This window comes from Hyperolius riggenbachi, chromosome 4, assembly GCF_040937935.1.
Source record: "Hyperolius riggenbachi isolate aHypRig1 chromosome 4, aHypRig1.pri, whole genome shotgun sequence".
In the NCBI taxonomy this organism is placed as follows: domain Eukaryota; kingdom Metazoa; phylum Chordata; class Amphibia; order Anura; family Hyperoliidae; genus Hyperolius; species Hyperolius riggenbachi.
Window position 1 is genome coordinate 23,930,727 of NC_090649.1, and position 10,000 is coordinate 23,940,726.

At 45.7% G+C, this 10,000-nt stretch overlaps 1 non-coding gene across 1 annotated transcript; it reads left to right on the forward strand.

Moving 5' to 3' along the window:
* Window positions 1-7,110: 7,110 nt before the first annotated feature.
* On the forward strand, window positions 7,111-7,182 carry TRNAG-UCC (transfer RNA glycine (anticodon UCC)). Its single transcript has one exon. It is a non-coding gene; the product is annotated as a tRNA-Gly (tRNA).
* Window positions 7,183-10,000: the final 2,818 nt, after the last annotated feature.

The following is a 10,000-nucleotide window of genomic DNA, read 5'->3' on the forward strand; positions in this document are numbered from 1 at the left end:
TCCGTAAAGGTCATCAAATTTGCGGACGATACCACTATCATTGGGCTCATAGGGGAGGCAGGGGAACACGAGTATCGCAGCGAGACTGAGAGAATCTGCAGATGGTGCGAAGACAACAAGCTCGTCCTAAATGCAGCCAAAACAGTGGAATTGATCTTGGACTTTAGGAAACACCCCCCCACACAACAACCAATCTTAATCAACGAGATTGTCCAGGGTTCCCAGCGTTAGGTTCCTGGGCACAACCCTAACGAGCGACCTAAGGTGGGCGCAGAACACCACCAAAATCCAGAAGAAGGCTCAGCAGAGAATATTCTTCTTGCGCCAATTGAAAAAATTTGGTATGCCTCAGAAGCTGCTGACCAGCTTCTACACTGCCACTATTGAAGCTACCCTTTGCTCTGCCATTATCGTGTGGTATGCAAGAGCAACCGCCAGCGACAAGTACAAGCTTCAAAGAGTTATCAGCTCAGCAGAAAGGATCATCGGCTCTGCCCTGCCACCGCTAGACATCCTCTACACCACCAGAATGAAAACAAGGGCTAGCAGGATCTCCCAGGACCCATCCCACCCAGGCTGCGGCTTCTTTAAGCTCCTCGCATCGGGCCGACGCTACAGGACCACCCGCCCTAAGACTAACAGGCGTAGGGACACCTTTTTTCCCCAAGCAGCCCTCCTGCTGAACTCCTGCCTCCCGTCGGCACGCCAGTCACTCAGGCCAACTTAACCAATCAGCCTGGTCAAGGCACTCTGGAGCCCGGGCCTGTAAAGAACCCAGCAATTACCCTGGTGCTCTTCTTGGCAGAGCTGTACTCAAGGTGCGGACTCTTTAAATTAACTTACTTATCCATGAGCTGCACAATATCCAAACACGGAAGATTTCTGCTCGAAGCAAACCGTATATTGCACTGCATAGACCGTTAAAAATGTGTAGGCACTGACTGTCTCGTTGTACTATTGCCTGTCTTGTCTGTATTACTGTTGTATTGTTGTATTATTGCTATTTTTTACGACTGTCCCGCTTGTTATGTTCATTTTGTTTATGTCACTGTCTATTGTCTGTTGCCATTGCCATGTGAACCACAACCAATTCCGGGTTCGACCACGGTCGCACTTGGCGAAATAAATGATTCTGATTCTGATTCTGGAAGCCTCTGGATCCCATTGAGGCTTCCACCTCCCGAAGTAACTCTGAACCACGCATGCGCAGGACTGTCATGCCAGCCGGAGTGATAAGGAGTAGCGGCTGGCGTATTGGCGTAGAGTGCCCTTCCAGGAAGTGTACTGCCGACCTTCAGCCAGAAAGTCGCTGGATACGGAGCCGCCAGCAGAACCAGTAGAGGAGCCAGGAGGATGCCGGAGGATCTCTCGGCCTACGGTGGACTGTAGGAAGCCCCAGGTAAGTCTCAATTTCATTTTTGACAGTTCAGGGTCCAAAAAGTACATATATATATATATATATATATATATTGTGACAGATATCGGGAGGATTTGGGTGGAAAAGTCCAGGACGGGATTTATGTCTCACCCAGGTTCAGGTCATTTGCATCCCTGTTCCCTTGATCCAGGCCAGCTTTTGAGCAGGGCTGGATTTCCTGCAGAGAAAAAAAAAAAAAAAAAAAAACCTTGATAGGCTGCAGGCTGTCAGTTTGAAGTTGCTCTCTGCCTGGGAAAGACCTAGATAGGTCAGGAGAGCTTGCTGAAGGCAAGGTAATCTGGAAAGCTACTTTGTTTGGACTGAAAGTTATAATACTGTGGGGAGTGTTAGGCTCTTCACAGTGGCTTAGACAGGGAAGTTACCTGTGTTTAGACTAGCAGCCTGAGTGGCAGGATTTCATTTACTGTTTTGTTTTGACAATTTTTACTACTTGCCTGTATATAGTGTATAAAGCTGTAAATAAACACCACGTTTGCTGTTGAACACCATTGGAGCCTGCTGTGCCTGTGTTTCAAGCTCATCCCAGGGAGCTCAGCACCCCGCTACCTACTAATCCCTTATGCGTGGTGGAGGAAGCCTGTAGTTCTATGCAAGGACACTGCTGGAAGTCTGCTGGGGAAGCCTGCTAAGCATGGAGGAGATGTTGAAGCAGTTGGTTTTGGCCAATGCAGCACAACAGCAGACAAATGCTGAACTACAAAAGGCAAATGCACAGCACATGGAGATGATGTTGCAACTGCAGAAACAAATGGAGTCGCAGCAGCGATTGATACAAAGTTCCCAGAGCACCGCTGCAGGTGTTGCTGTTACACCGTCCATCCAGGTGAGCCGCTTGTTGCATAAGATGTCCACTGAGGATGATGCAGAGGCCTACCTGACAACCTTTGAACGGACTGCTGAAAGGGAAGGCTGGCCCAAGGACAAGTGGGCAGGACTGGTAGCCCCACTGTTAATAGGAGAATCCCAAAAGGCTTACTTTGATCTGGAGCCGGAAGTGGCCAAAGATTACGACAAATTGAAAAAAGAAATCTTGGCACGGTTGGGTGTTACGTTGGCGGTGCGTGCACAACGCGTCAGCGGCTGGAGCTATCAGATTGGGAAACCACCCAGATCGCAGATGTATGATCTAATCCATCTGGTGAGGAAATGGTTACAGCCGGAATCCCTGACTGGGCCCCAGATTGTGGAGCGGGTCGTAATGGATCGCTATCTGAGATCTCTCCCGGTTGCTCTTCAGAAGTGGGTGAGTCATGGAGACATTAGCTCTGCAGATCAACTTGTTGACCTGGTTGAAAGGTACTATGCAGCTGAGAGTTTGGTTACTCCTCTCACAGGCCCCAGGTTAGTTCACCCTAAAACTGTTATACGAAGTGGGGGTGAAAAAGGGGAACCTAGTGGTGCTGTGCCTTTAAGTGCGGACTGGCGTTTGAGACCTGAAAAGGTTAATGCCTCTGAAAGGGTGAGGAAGATTGTTTGCTATCGCTGTCATGAGGTAGGACATATTGCTACAAACTGTCCAGTATTGAGTGAACCCATGCAGTGTGACTTTTCTTTTAAGGAAAATTGCCAATCTTTGTTTGCCACCCTGGCATGTACTGCATTACCAGGAAACAAGAGACATATCTGTACGATGATGATGAATGGAAAAATGAGTACTGTATTGCTGGACTCAGGGAGTCTGGTCACCCTGGTTAATAAAAATGTGGTGGCCCCTATGAACTTCCGGTCTGAGAAGGTTGCAGTAATTTGCATTCATGGAGATACTCAGGAGTATCCCACAGCAACCATGGAGTTTGGAACTGTGCTAGGCATGATCTCGCATGTCGTAGGGGTGGTACCCCATTTGATGTATGATGCAATTGTGGGAAGAGATTTTCCACAGTTTTGGGAACTTTTGTGTCATTCTGGACTGTTAACTCCTAATGCTGGGGATGGTGGTGCACCATTAGACACCTCGGACACTCCTGAGTTCCCACTCACTGTGTTGGCAGGAGAGTTGGAGATGTCTGGGGAGACATCTGCATCCCCCAGAAATGATGAAAGTGCCTCTGAAATCGAGGCTCCTGTGGAATTTTCAGATTTAAATGTACACTGTGAAAATTTTTGTACTGAACAGTTGAAAGATATTACTCTTTTTAAAGCCCGTGAGCAGGTGGTAATGAAAAATGGGGAGCCTGTGAACCCAGGGGATAGGTTGTCTTTTCCCTATTTTGTAATGAATGGCGATTTATTGTACAGAGTAGTACAAAAGGCGGGTGAGACCATTGAACAATTGGTAGTACCTAAACCTTACCGCAGGACAGTACTGGAGCTAGCACATGGGCACTTGTTGGGTGGTCATTTAGGGGCAGAGAAAACCCTGGAGAGAATAGTGCAGAGGTTTTACTGGCCTGGTGTTGCAAAAGAGGTTGAAAATTACTGTACATCCTGTCCTGTTTGTCAGTTGTCTGCTCCCTTGCCACATTTCCGCAGTCCATTAGTGCCATTGCCCATCATAGAGGTGCCATTTGAAAGGATCGCTATGGATCTGGTGGGGCCTATCCTAAAATCTGCCCGAGGCCATCAACATATCTTGGTTATTATGGACTACGCAACCAGATATCCAGAAGCGATCCCTTTGCGTAATACCTCTGCAAAAACAATAGCAAAAGAATTGTTCCAGGTGTTTAGTAGAGTGGGGATTCCCAAGGAAATCTTGACAGACCAAGGAACTCCCTTCATGTCACGGGTTACAAAAGAGTTGTGTAAGCTACTAAAGATTTCACATTTGCGAACATCGGTCTACCACCCACAGACAGATGGGTTGGTGGAACGATTTAACAAGACTTTGAAACAAATGTTGAAAAAGGTTGTGGATAAGGATGGGAAAAACTGGGACTTCCTGATTCCTTATCTAATGTTTGCGATTAGAGAAGTTCCCCAGTCTTCCACTGGATTCTCTCCCTTTGAATTGCTTTATGGGAGACAGCCCAGAGGACTGCTGGATATCGCAAAAGAAACTTGGGAGAGTGAGAAAACCCCACATAGAAGTGTTATCGAGCATGTGGCACAAATGCAGGATAGAATAGCCCTGGTGATGCCTATGGTGAAGGAGCATTTGGCGCATGCGCAAATTTCACAGCAGAGAATTTACAACCATGGGGCCCGAATCAGGACGTTTTCTCCTGGTGACAGGGTCTTGGTCCTGGTCCCTACGGTTGAGAGCAAATTTCTGGCTAAATGGCATGGTCCTTATGAGGTCTTGGAGAAGATTGGGGAGGTAAATTATAAAATTAGTCAGCCTGGAAGACGGAAGGTGGAACAAATTTACCATGTGAATCTGCTAAAACCCTGGAAGGATAGAGAGGCCCTGTCAGCAGAAACTGTCCCGTGTGCTCCGGTGATTGACCCCATAATACCAGAAGTGAGAATAGCAGAAACTTTGTCTAGTGTCCAGAAACAAGAAGTTTGTGAGCTGCTGTTAAAAAATAAAGGAATGTTTTCAGAGTTACCAGGACAGACCACCATTACCCAACATGAGATTATTACAGAGCCAGGAGAAAGGGTGAAGTTAAAACCCTATAGAATCCCTGAAGCCAGGAGAGAGGCTATCAAGGAAGAGGTTAAAAAAATGTTAGAATTAGGAGTCATTGAAGAGTCTAATAGTGATTGGTCTAGCCCCATCGTCCTTGTTCCAAAACCAGATGGAAGTTTGAGATTCTGTAATGATTTCAGAAAACTTAGTACTGTCACTAAGTTTGATAACTACCCCATGCCGAGAATTGACGAGCTTATAGATCGTTTGGGTACAGCCCGTTATATGACCACTCTTGACCTTACAAAAGGTTACTGGCAGATACCGTTAACCAACTCTGCAAGGGAAAAGACTGCCTTTGTGACCCCGTATGGATTATTTCATTATAAGATGATGCCTTTTGGGTTACAAAACGTGCCTGCCACTTTCCAGAGAGCAATGGATAAAATTCTGAGACCTCACCAGAAATATGCAGCAGCCTATTTGGATGATGTCATCATCCACAGTCCTGACTGGGCATCACATTTGCCAAAAGTACAGGCCGTATTAAATTCTCTGCAGGAAGCAGGATTTACGGCCAACCCCAAAAAGTGTGCCATCGGATTAGAAGAAGCCAAGTATTTGGGGCACACGATTGGAAGGGGGGTTATAAAACCGCAGGTAAATAAGACAGAAGCTATTCAGGACTGGCCCCGCCCTATTAATAAGAAACAAGTCCGTGCATTCCTGGGTATTACTGGCTATTACCGACGATTCATACCTCATTTTGCCACATTAGCCAATGCATTGACAGAGCTCACAAAAGGGAAAAATTCGGTGATGGTGAAATGGTCACCAGAGGCGGAGCAGTCTTTTGTGACTCTAAAAAAAGCACTATGTTCACAGCCGGTACTCTATTCTCCAGATTTCGCGAAACCTTTTGTAGTACAGACTGATGCGTCCGAAGTAGGATTAGGAGCTGTACTGTCTCAGGTTCAGGATGGAGAGGAGCACCCGGTGTTGTATTTAAGCAGGAAACTTAATGACCATGAAAGGAACTATGCAGTGGTTGAGAAAGTGTTTGGCAATTAAATGGGCTCTGGATTCCCTCCGATATTATTTACTGGGTCGACAATTTGATTTAATTACGGATCATGCGCCTCTTAAGTGGATGGCTCAAAAGAAAGAAACCAATAGAAGAGTGAATCGTTGGTTTCTTACACTTCAAGATTACTGTTTTACAGTAAAACATCAACCAGGGTCAAAAATGTCCAATGTAGATGCACTTTCCCGTATTCACTCTTTCTGGGCCACTTGTGTTCCAACCCCAGGGTTGAAACAAGGGGGGGGAGGTATGTGACAGATATCGGGAGGATTTGGGTGGAAAAGTCCAGGACGGGATTTATGTCTCACCCAGGTTCAGGTCATTTGCATCCCTGTTCCCTTGATCCAGGCCAGCTTTTGAGCAGGGCTGGATTTCCTGCAGGAAAAAAAAAAAAAAAAAAAAAAACCTTGATAGGCTGCAGGCTGTCAGTTTGAAGTTGCTCTCTGCATGGGAAAGACCTAGATAGGTCAGGAGAGCTTGCTGAAGGCAAGGTAATCTGGAAAGCTACTTTGTTTGGACTGAAAGTTATAATACTGTGGGGAGTGTTAGGCTCTTCACAGTGGCTTAGACAGGGAAGTTACCTGTGTTTAGACTAGCAGCCTGAGTGGCAGGATTTCATTTACTGTTTTGTTTTGACAATTTTTACTACTTGCCTGTATATAGTGTATAAAGCTGTAAATAAACACCACGTTTGCTGTTGAACACCATTGGAGCCTGCTGTGCCTGTGTTTCAAGCTCATCCCAGGGAGCTCAGCACCCCGCTACCTACTAATCCCTTACACGATATATAAAAAAAATTTAGGTGTGATTAGTAGCAGTAAATGTATTGCTGAATGAAAATAAATAGGAGTCATGTTGATTTTTTTTTTTCCAAATGAGTGATGAGCTAGTAGTTGATTGAGGAAAATATAGTTTTCATTTTGCCTGAATGGGTAAAACTTAGGAACAAGTTGGTGATGACAGATTCATTGTTTTCATTATTTGTCTAATTCAACGGTATTAAAAATTCTGAAAATCATTTGAATGTCAACTTGTTAGGATATGTATGGAAATTTAGGTTCTGCTACATGCAGAGCGTTGGTGGTATAGTGGTGAGCATAGCTGCCTTCCAAGCAGTTGAACCGGGTTCGATTCCCGGCCAACGCATCACTTTTCTTCGGTGAAATAGTCATTTATTATATTACCTAACTTGTTCTTTGTTCATTGTCATTTTCTAAATATTTCCATAAAAGTATTGCTAAGAAAGAAATAGAGGTGTTGAGCAGCACCCAGTGTGAGGTAGAACGTGTTATATGGTCTATCCTTTCAAGCCCCTCAGGGAAACCATTCAAGATAGTCCGGAAATGACCCAGCACTGTCTTTTAAGATAAATATGAATGTTGTTGGGTTATTTATAGATAACTGATAAAGCACATTCAGAATATTTTCACATTGGGTGCAAAAGGTGAAGTGGTGGTTCTGGTTTGTAACCCTTCTTTGTGGCAGCACTGTGGACCTCTACTAAACTTAAAATCTTATCTAGAAGTCAAAAATGTGAAGGTGGGCATTTTTAACAATCTTTCAAAGCAGCTTACTAGGCACGAAAGGCATAACCATTATTAATTGCAACACATGATACCTGTAAAACAAACGTGAGTGAGATTATTTTAATAGTTTTGTTTATCCCCAATCAACTGATGCTACAAGTATTGCCACATATTTGACATGCAGGACTTGTGTTGTTGAGACCCAAGTCCACCCCTCCAGTTGTACAGTGGTCCTCAGGGCCCCTGCAGAAAATACAGCAGTGAAGAGGCTCACCTTTCCATCTGACATTTTTCTCCAGCAGCTCGGTCTTCATCTCCGTCTGCACCTCTTCTCAGTGACCCGGTACATGTAACTCTCACAACACGCCACTGGGTAACTGTGAAGATGGGGCTAGCGAGGAAACAGACAGGGAGCTTGTGTACTGATGGAGAAGTGCGATGTCCGCAACAGGCACCACTGTACACTTAGGGGGATATCGGGGGGCTGGCAGTTTACTCAGGGGCCCTGGGCAATTTTCCAGTTTGCCGCAATGTCTGTGACTTGTATGAACGTCGCTGCCTGGGGTCACTCACACACAGACCTCAGATCAGTGGTAATGTAAACAGAGGGGAGGGTGGTGCAGAGACCAAGGAGTACACTGCAGATGTAGAAGTGCTGTAATCACTCATTTCTTGCATTTGAAGTGTGGTTACTGTGCACTGATCTCCTCTCTTTGGGTTGCCACTGATCTACAAGTCTATCAGTGATGGGGAGGCAGCAGGAGGCTACATACCCCACCTGACACCAATACCCTATAAGGGTGAACACCTTTGGCTACCTATACTGAAGGTGGCCATCTATACTGGGGGGGGGGGGGGGGGAGACACCTTGGCTACCTATAATGGGGACACACACAGTTACCTATAATGGGGGTGGCTATCTATACTGGGGACAGACACCTTGGCTACCTATTGTATAGGAGGAGGGACCTCTGACTTGGGGGAAGGCCACATTCAATGTGCTGCTTGGGCAGCAAAAACATTAGCAGCACCCGTCAAGCACTGCTTGCTGCACTCTGGCAACATTGCAGCATCAAGGTTGTATAAACACATCGCTAGTTGGAAGGATAGCAACATATTCTGTTGTTATATGGGGGTAGGGCCGATGGCGCGGCATGCAGCAGGCAGGGCGAGTAGGGAGAACAATGCTCTCAGCCAGTGCTCGGCTGAGTTATCCACCAAGCTAATCACTGGCTAAGGTACAGGGGCTGCTGTACACATGCTAGATTCTTGGCAGAGGCATGCTTCACTGGCCACCTTGGTCAAGTGTTACAAACCAGAGCGGAGAAACAAGGGTTTGACCACAGTTTGCAGCAATACAGACACTAGACCAGGGAATAAGGTGCAAATAACGTTTTATTGCAAAACAAATCGTAATATTTTGAAGTAACATCTCATTGTATATTTATCTGTGTACCGACCTCTTGCCTGCCTCTTGACCTTCCTCTTGTCTTGTCCTTCTGTACCACTGCCATCTGATACACGTGTTCAACTCGGCCTGTCCCTGACTTCGTTATTGCCTGATCCTTACAATACGACTGACATCTGACTTATGTGTATGGCCCTGCCTGTTTATTGACTACGATATTGCCTTGCTACTCTGTACCTCGATACCTCTGACTTTGTGTACGACTACGGCCTGATCCTGACTACGCTTTACATACTACTATTTGTGTATACACTTGTACATTACCTCCTCACGTATCAGCGTGATATTATCAAGGCCCATTAAAAAATATAATGGAGGAGTTGCGAGACCAGATTTTGACACTCGCTAGTGCTGTTAACCACCTCACTGAGCAAGTTGCTACTCAGCAAACACAGTTGACCCAGTTGTCTAACACACTCGCTCAAATAAATTTGTCCGCTAATGTCAATAATCAGCAAACTCCTCCACTGGCTCCTACCCCACCAATTATGGAGCCTAAAATGCCGTTACCAGAAAAGTTTACGGGTTCACGTTCGGATTTCAGTAATTTCCGTAACAGATGTATGTCCTACTTTGAGGTCAGGTCTAGATCTTCGGGAACAGAGTTCCAGAAGATTACGCTGATTAAGACCTTACTGCAGGGTGACTCAAAAACCTGGGCCTATGGATTACATCCAGATCACGTATCTCTCACCTCGGTTGAAAGTTTTTTTGATGCCATGGCAACCATTTTTGCTGATCCTGATATTTCAGCCACAGCTACTCGTAAATTACGAGACTTACATCAGGGTAAGCATACTGTTGAGGAGTATGCGGCTGAGTTTAGGAAATGGTCTGTATCCGTTAAATGGGATGGGCAGCGCTCAATTTCTTTTCGGCCTAGCCAATTCTGTAAACGATGTATTAGTGAGCCATCCTGAGCCTAGGAATCTAGAGGATGTGATTTCTCTAGCCATCAAGGTTGACAGAC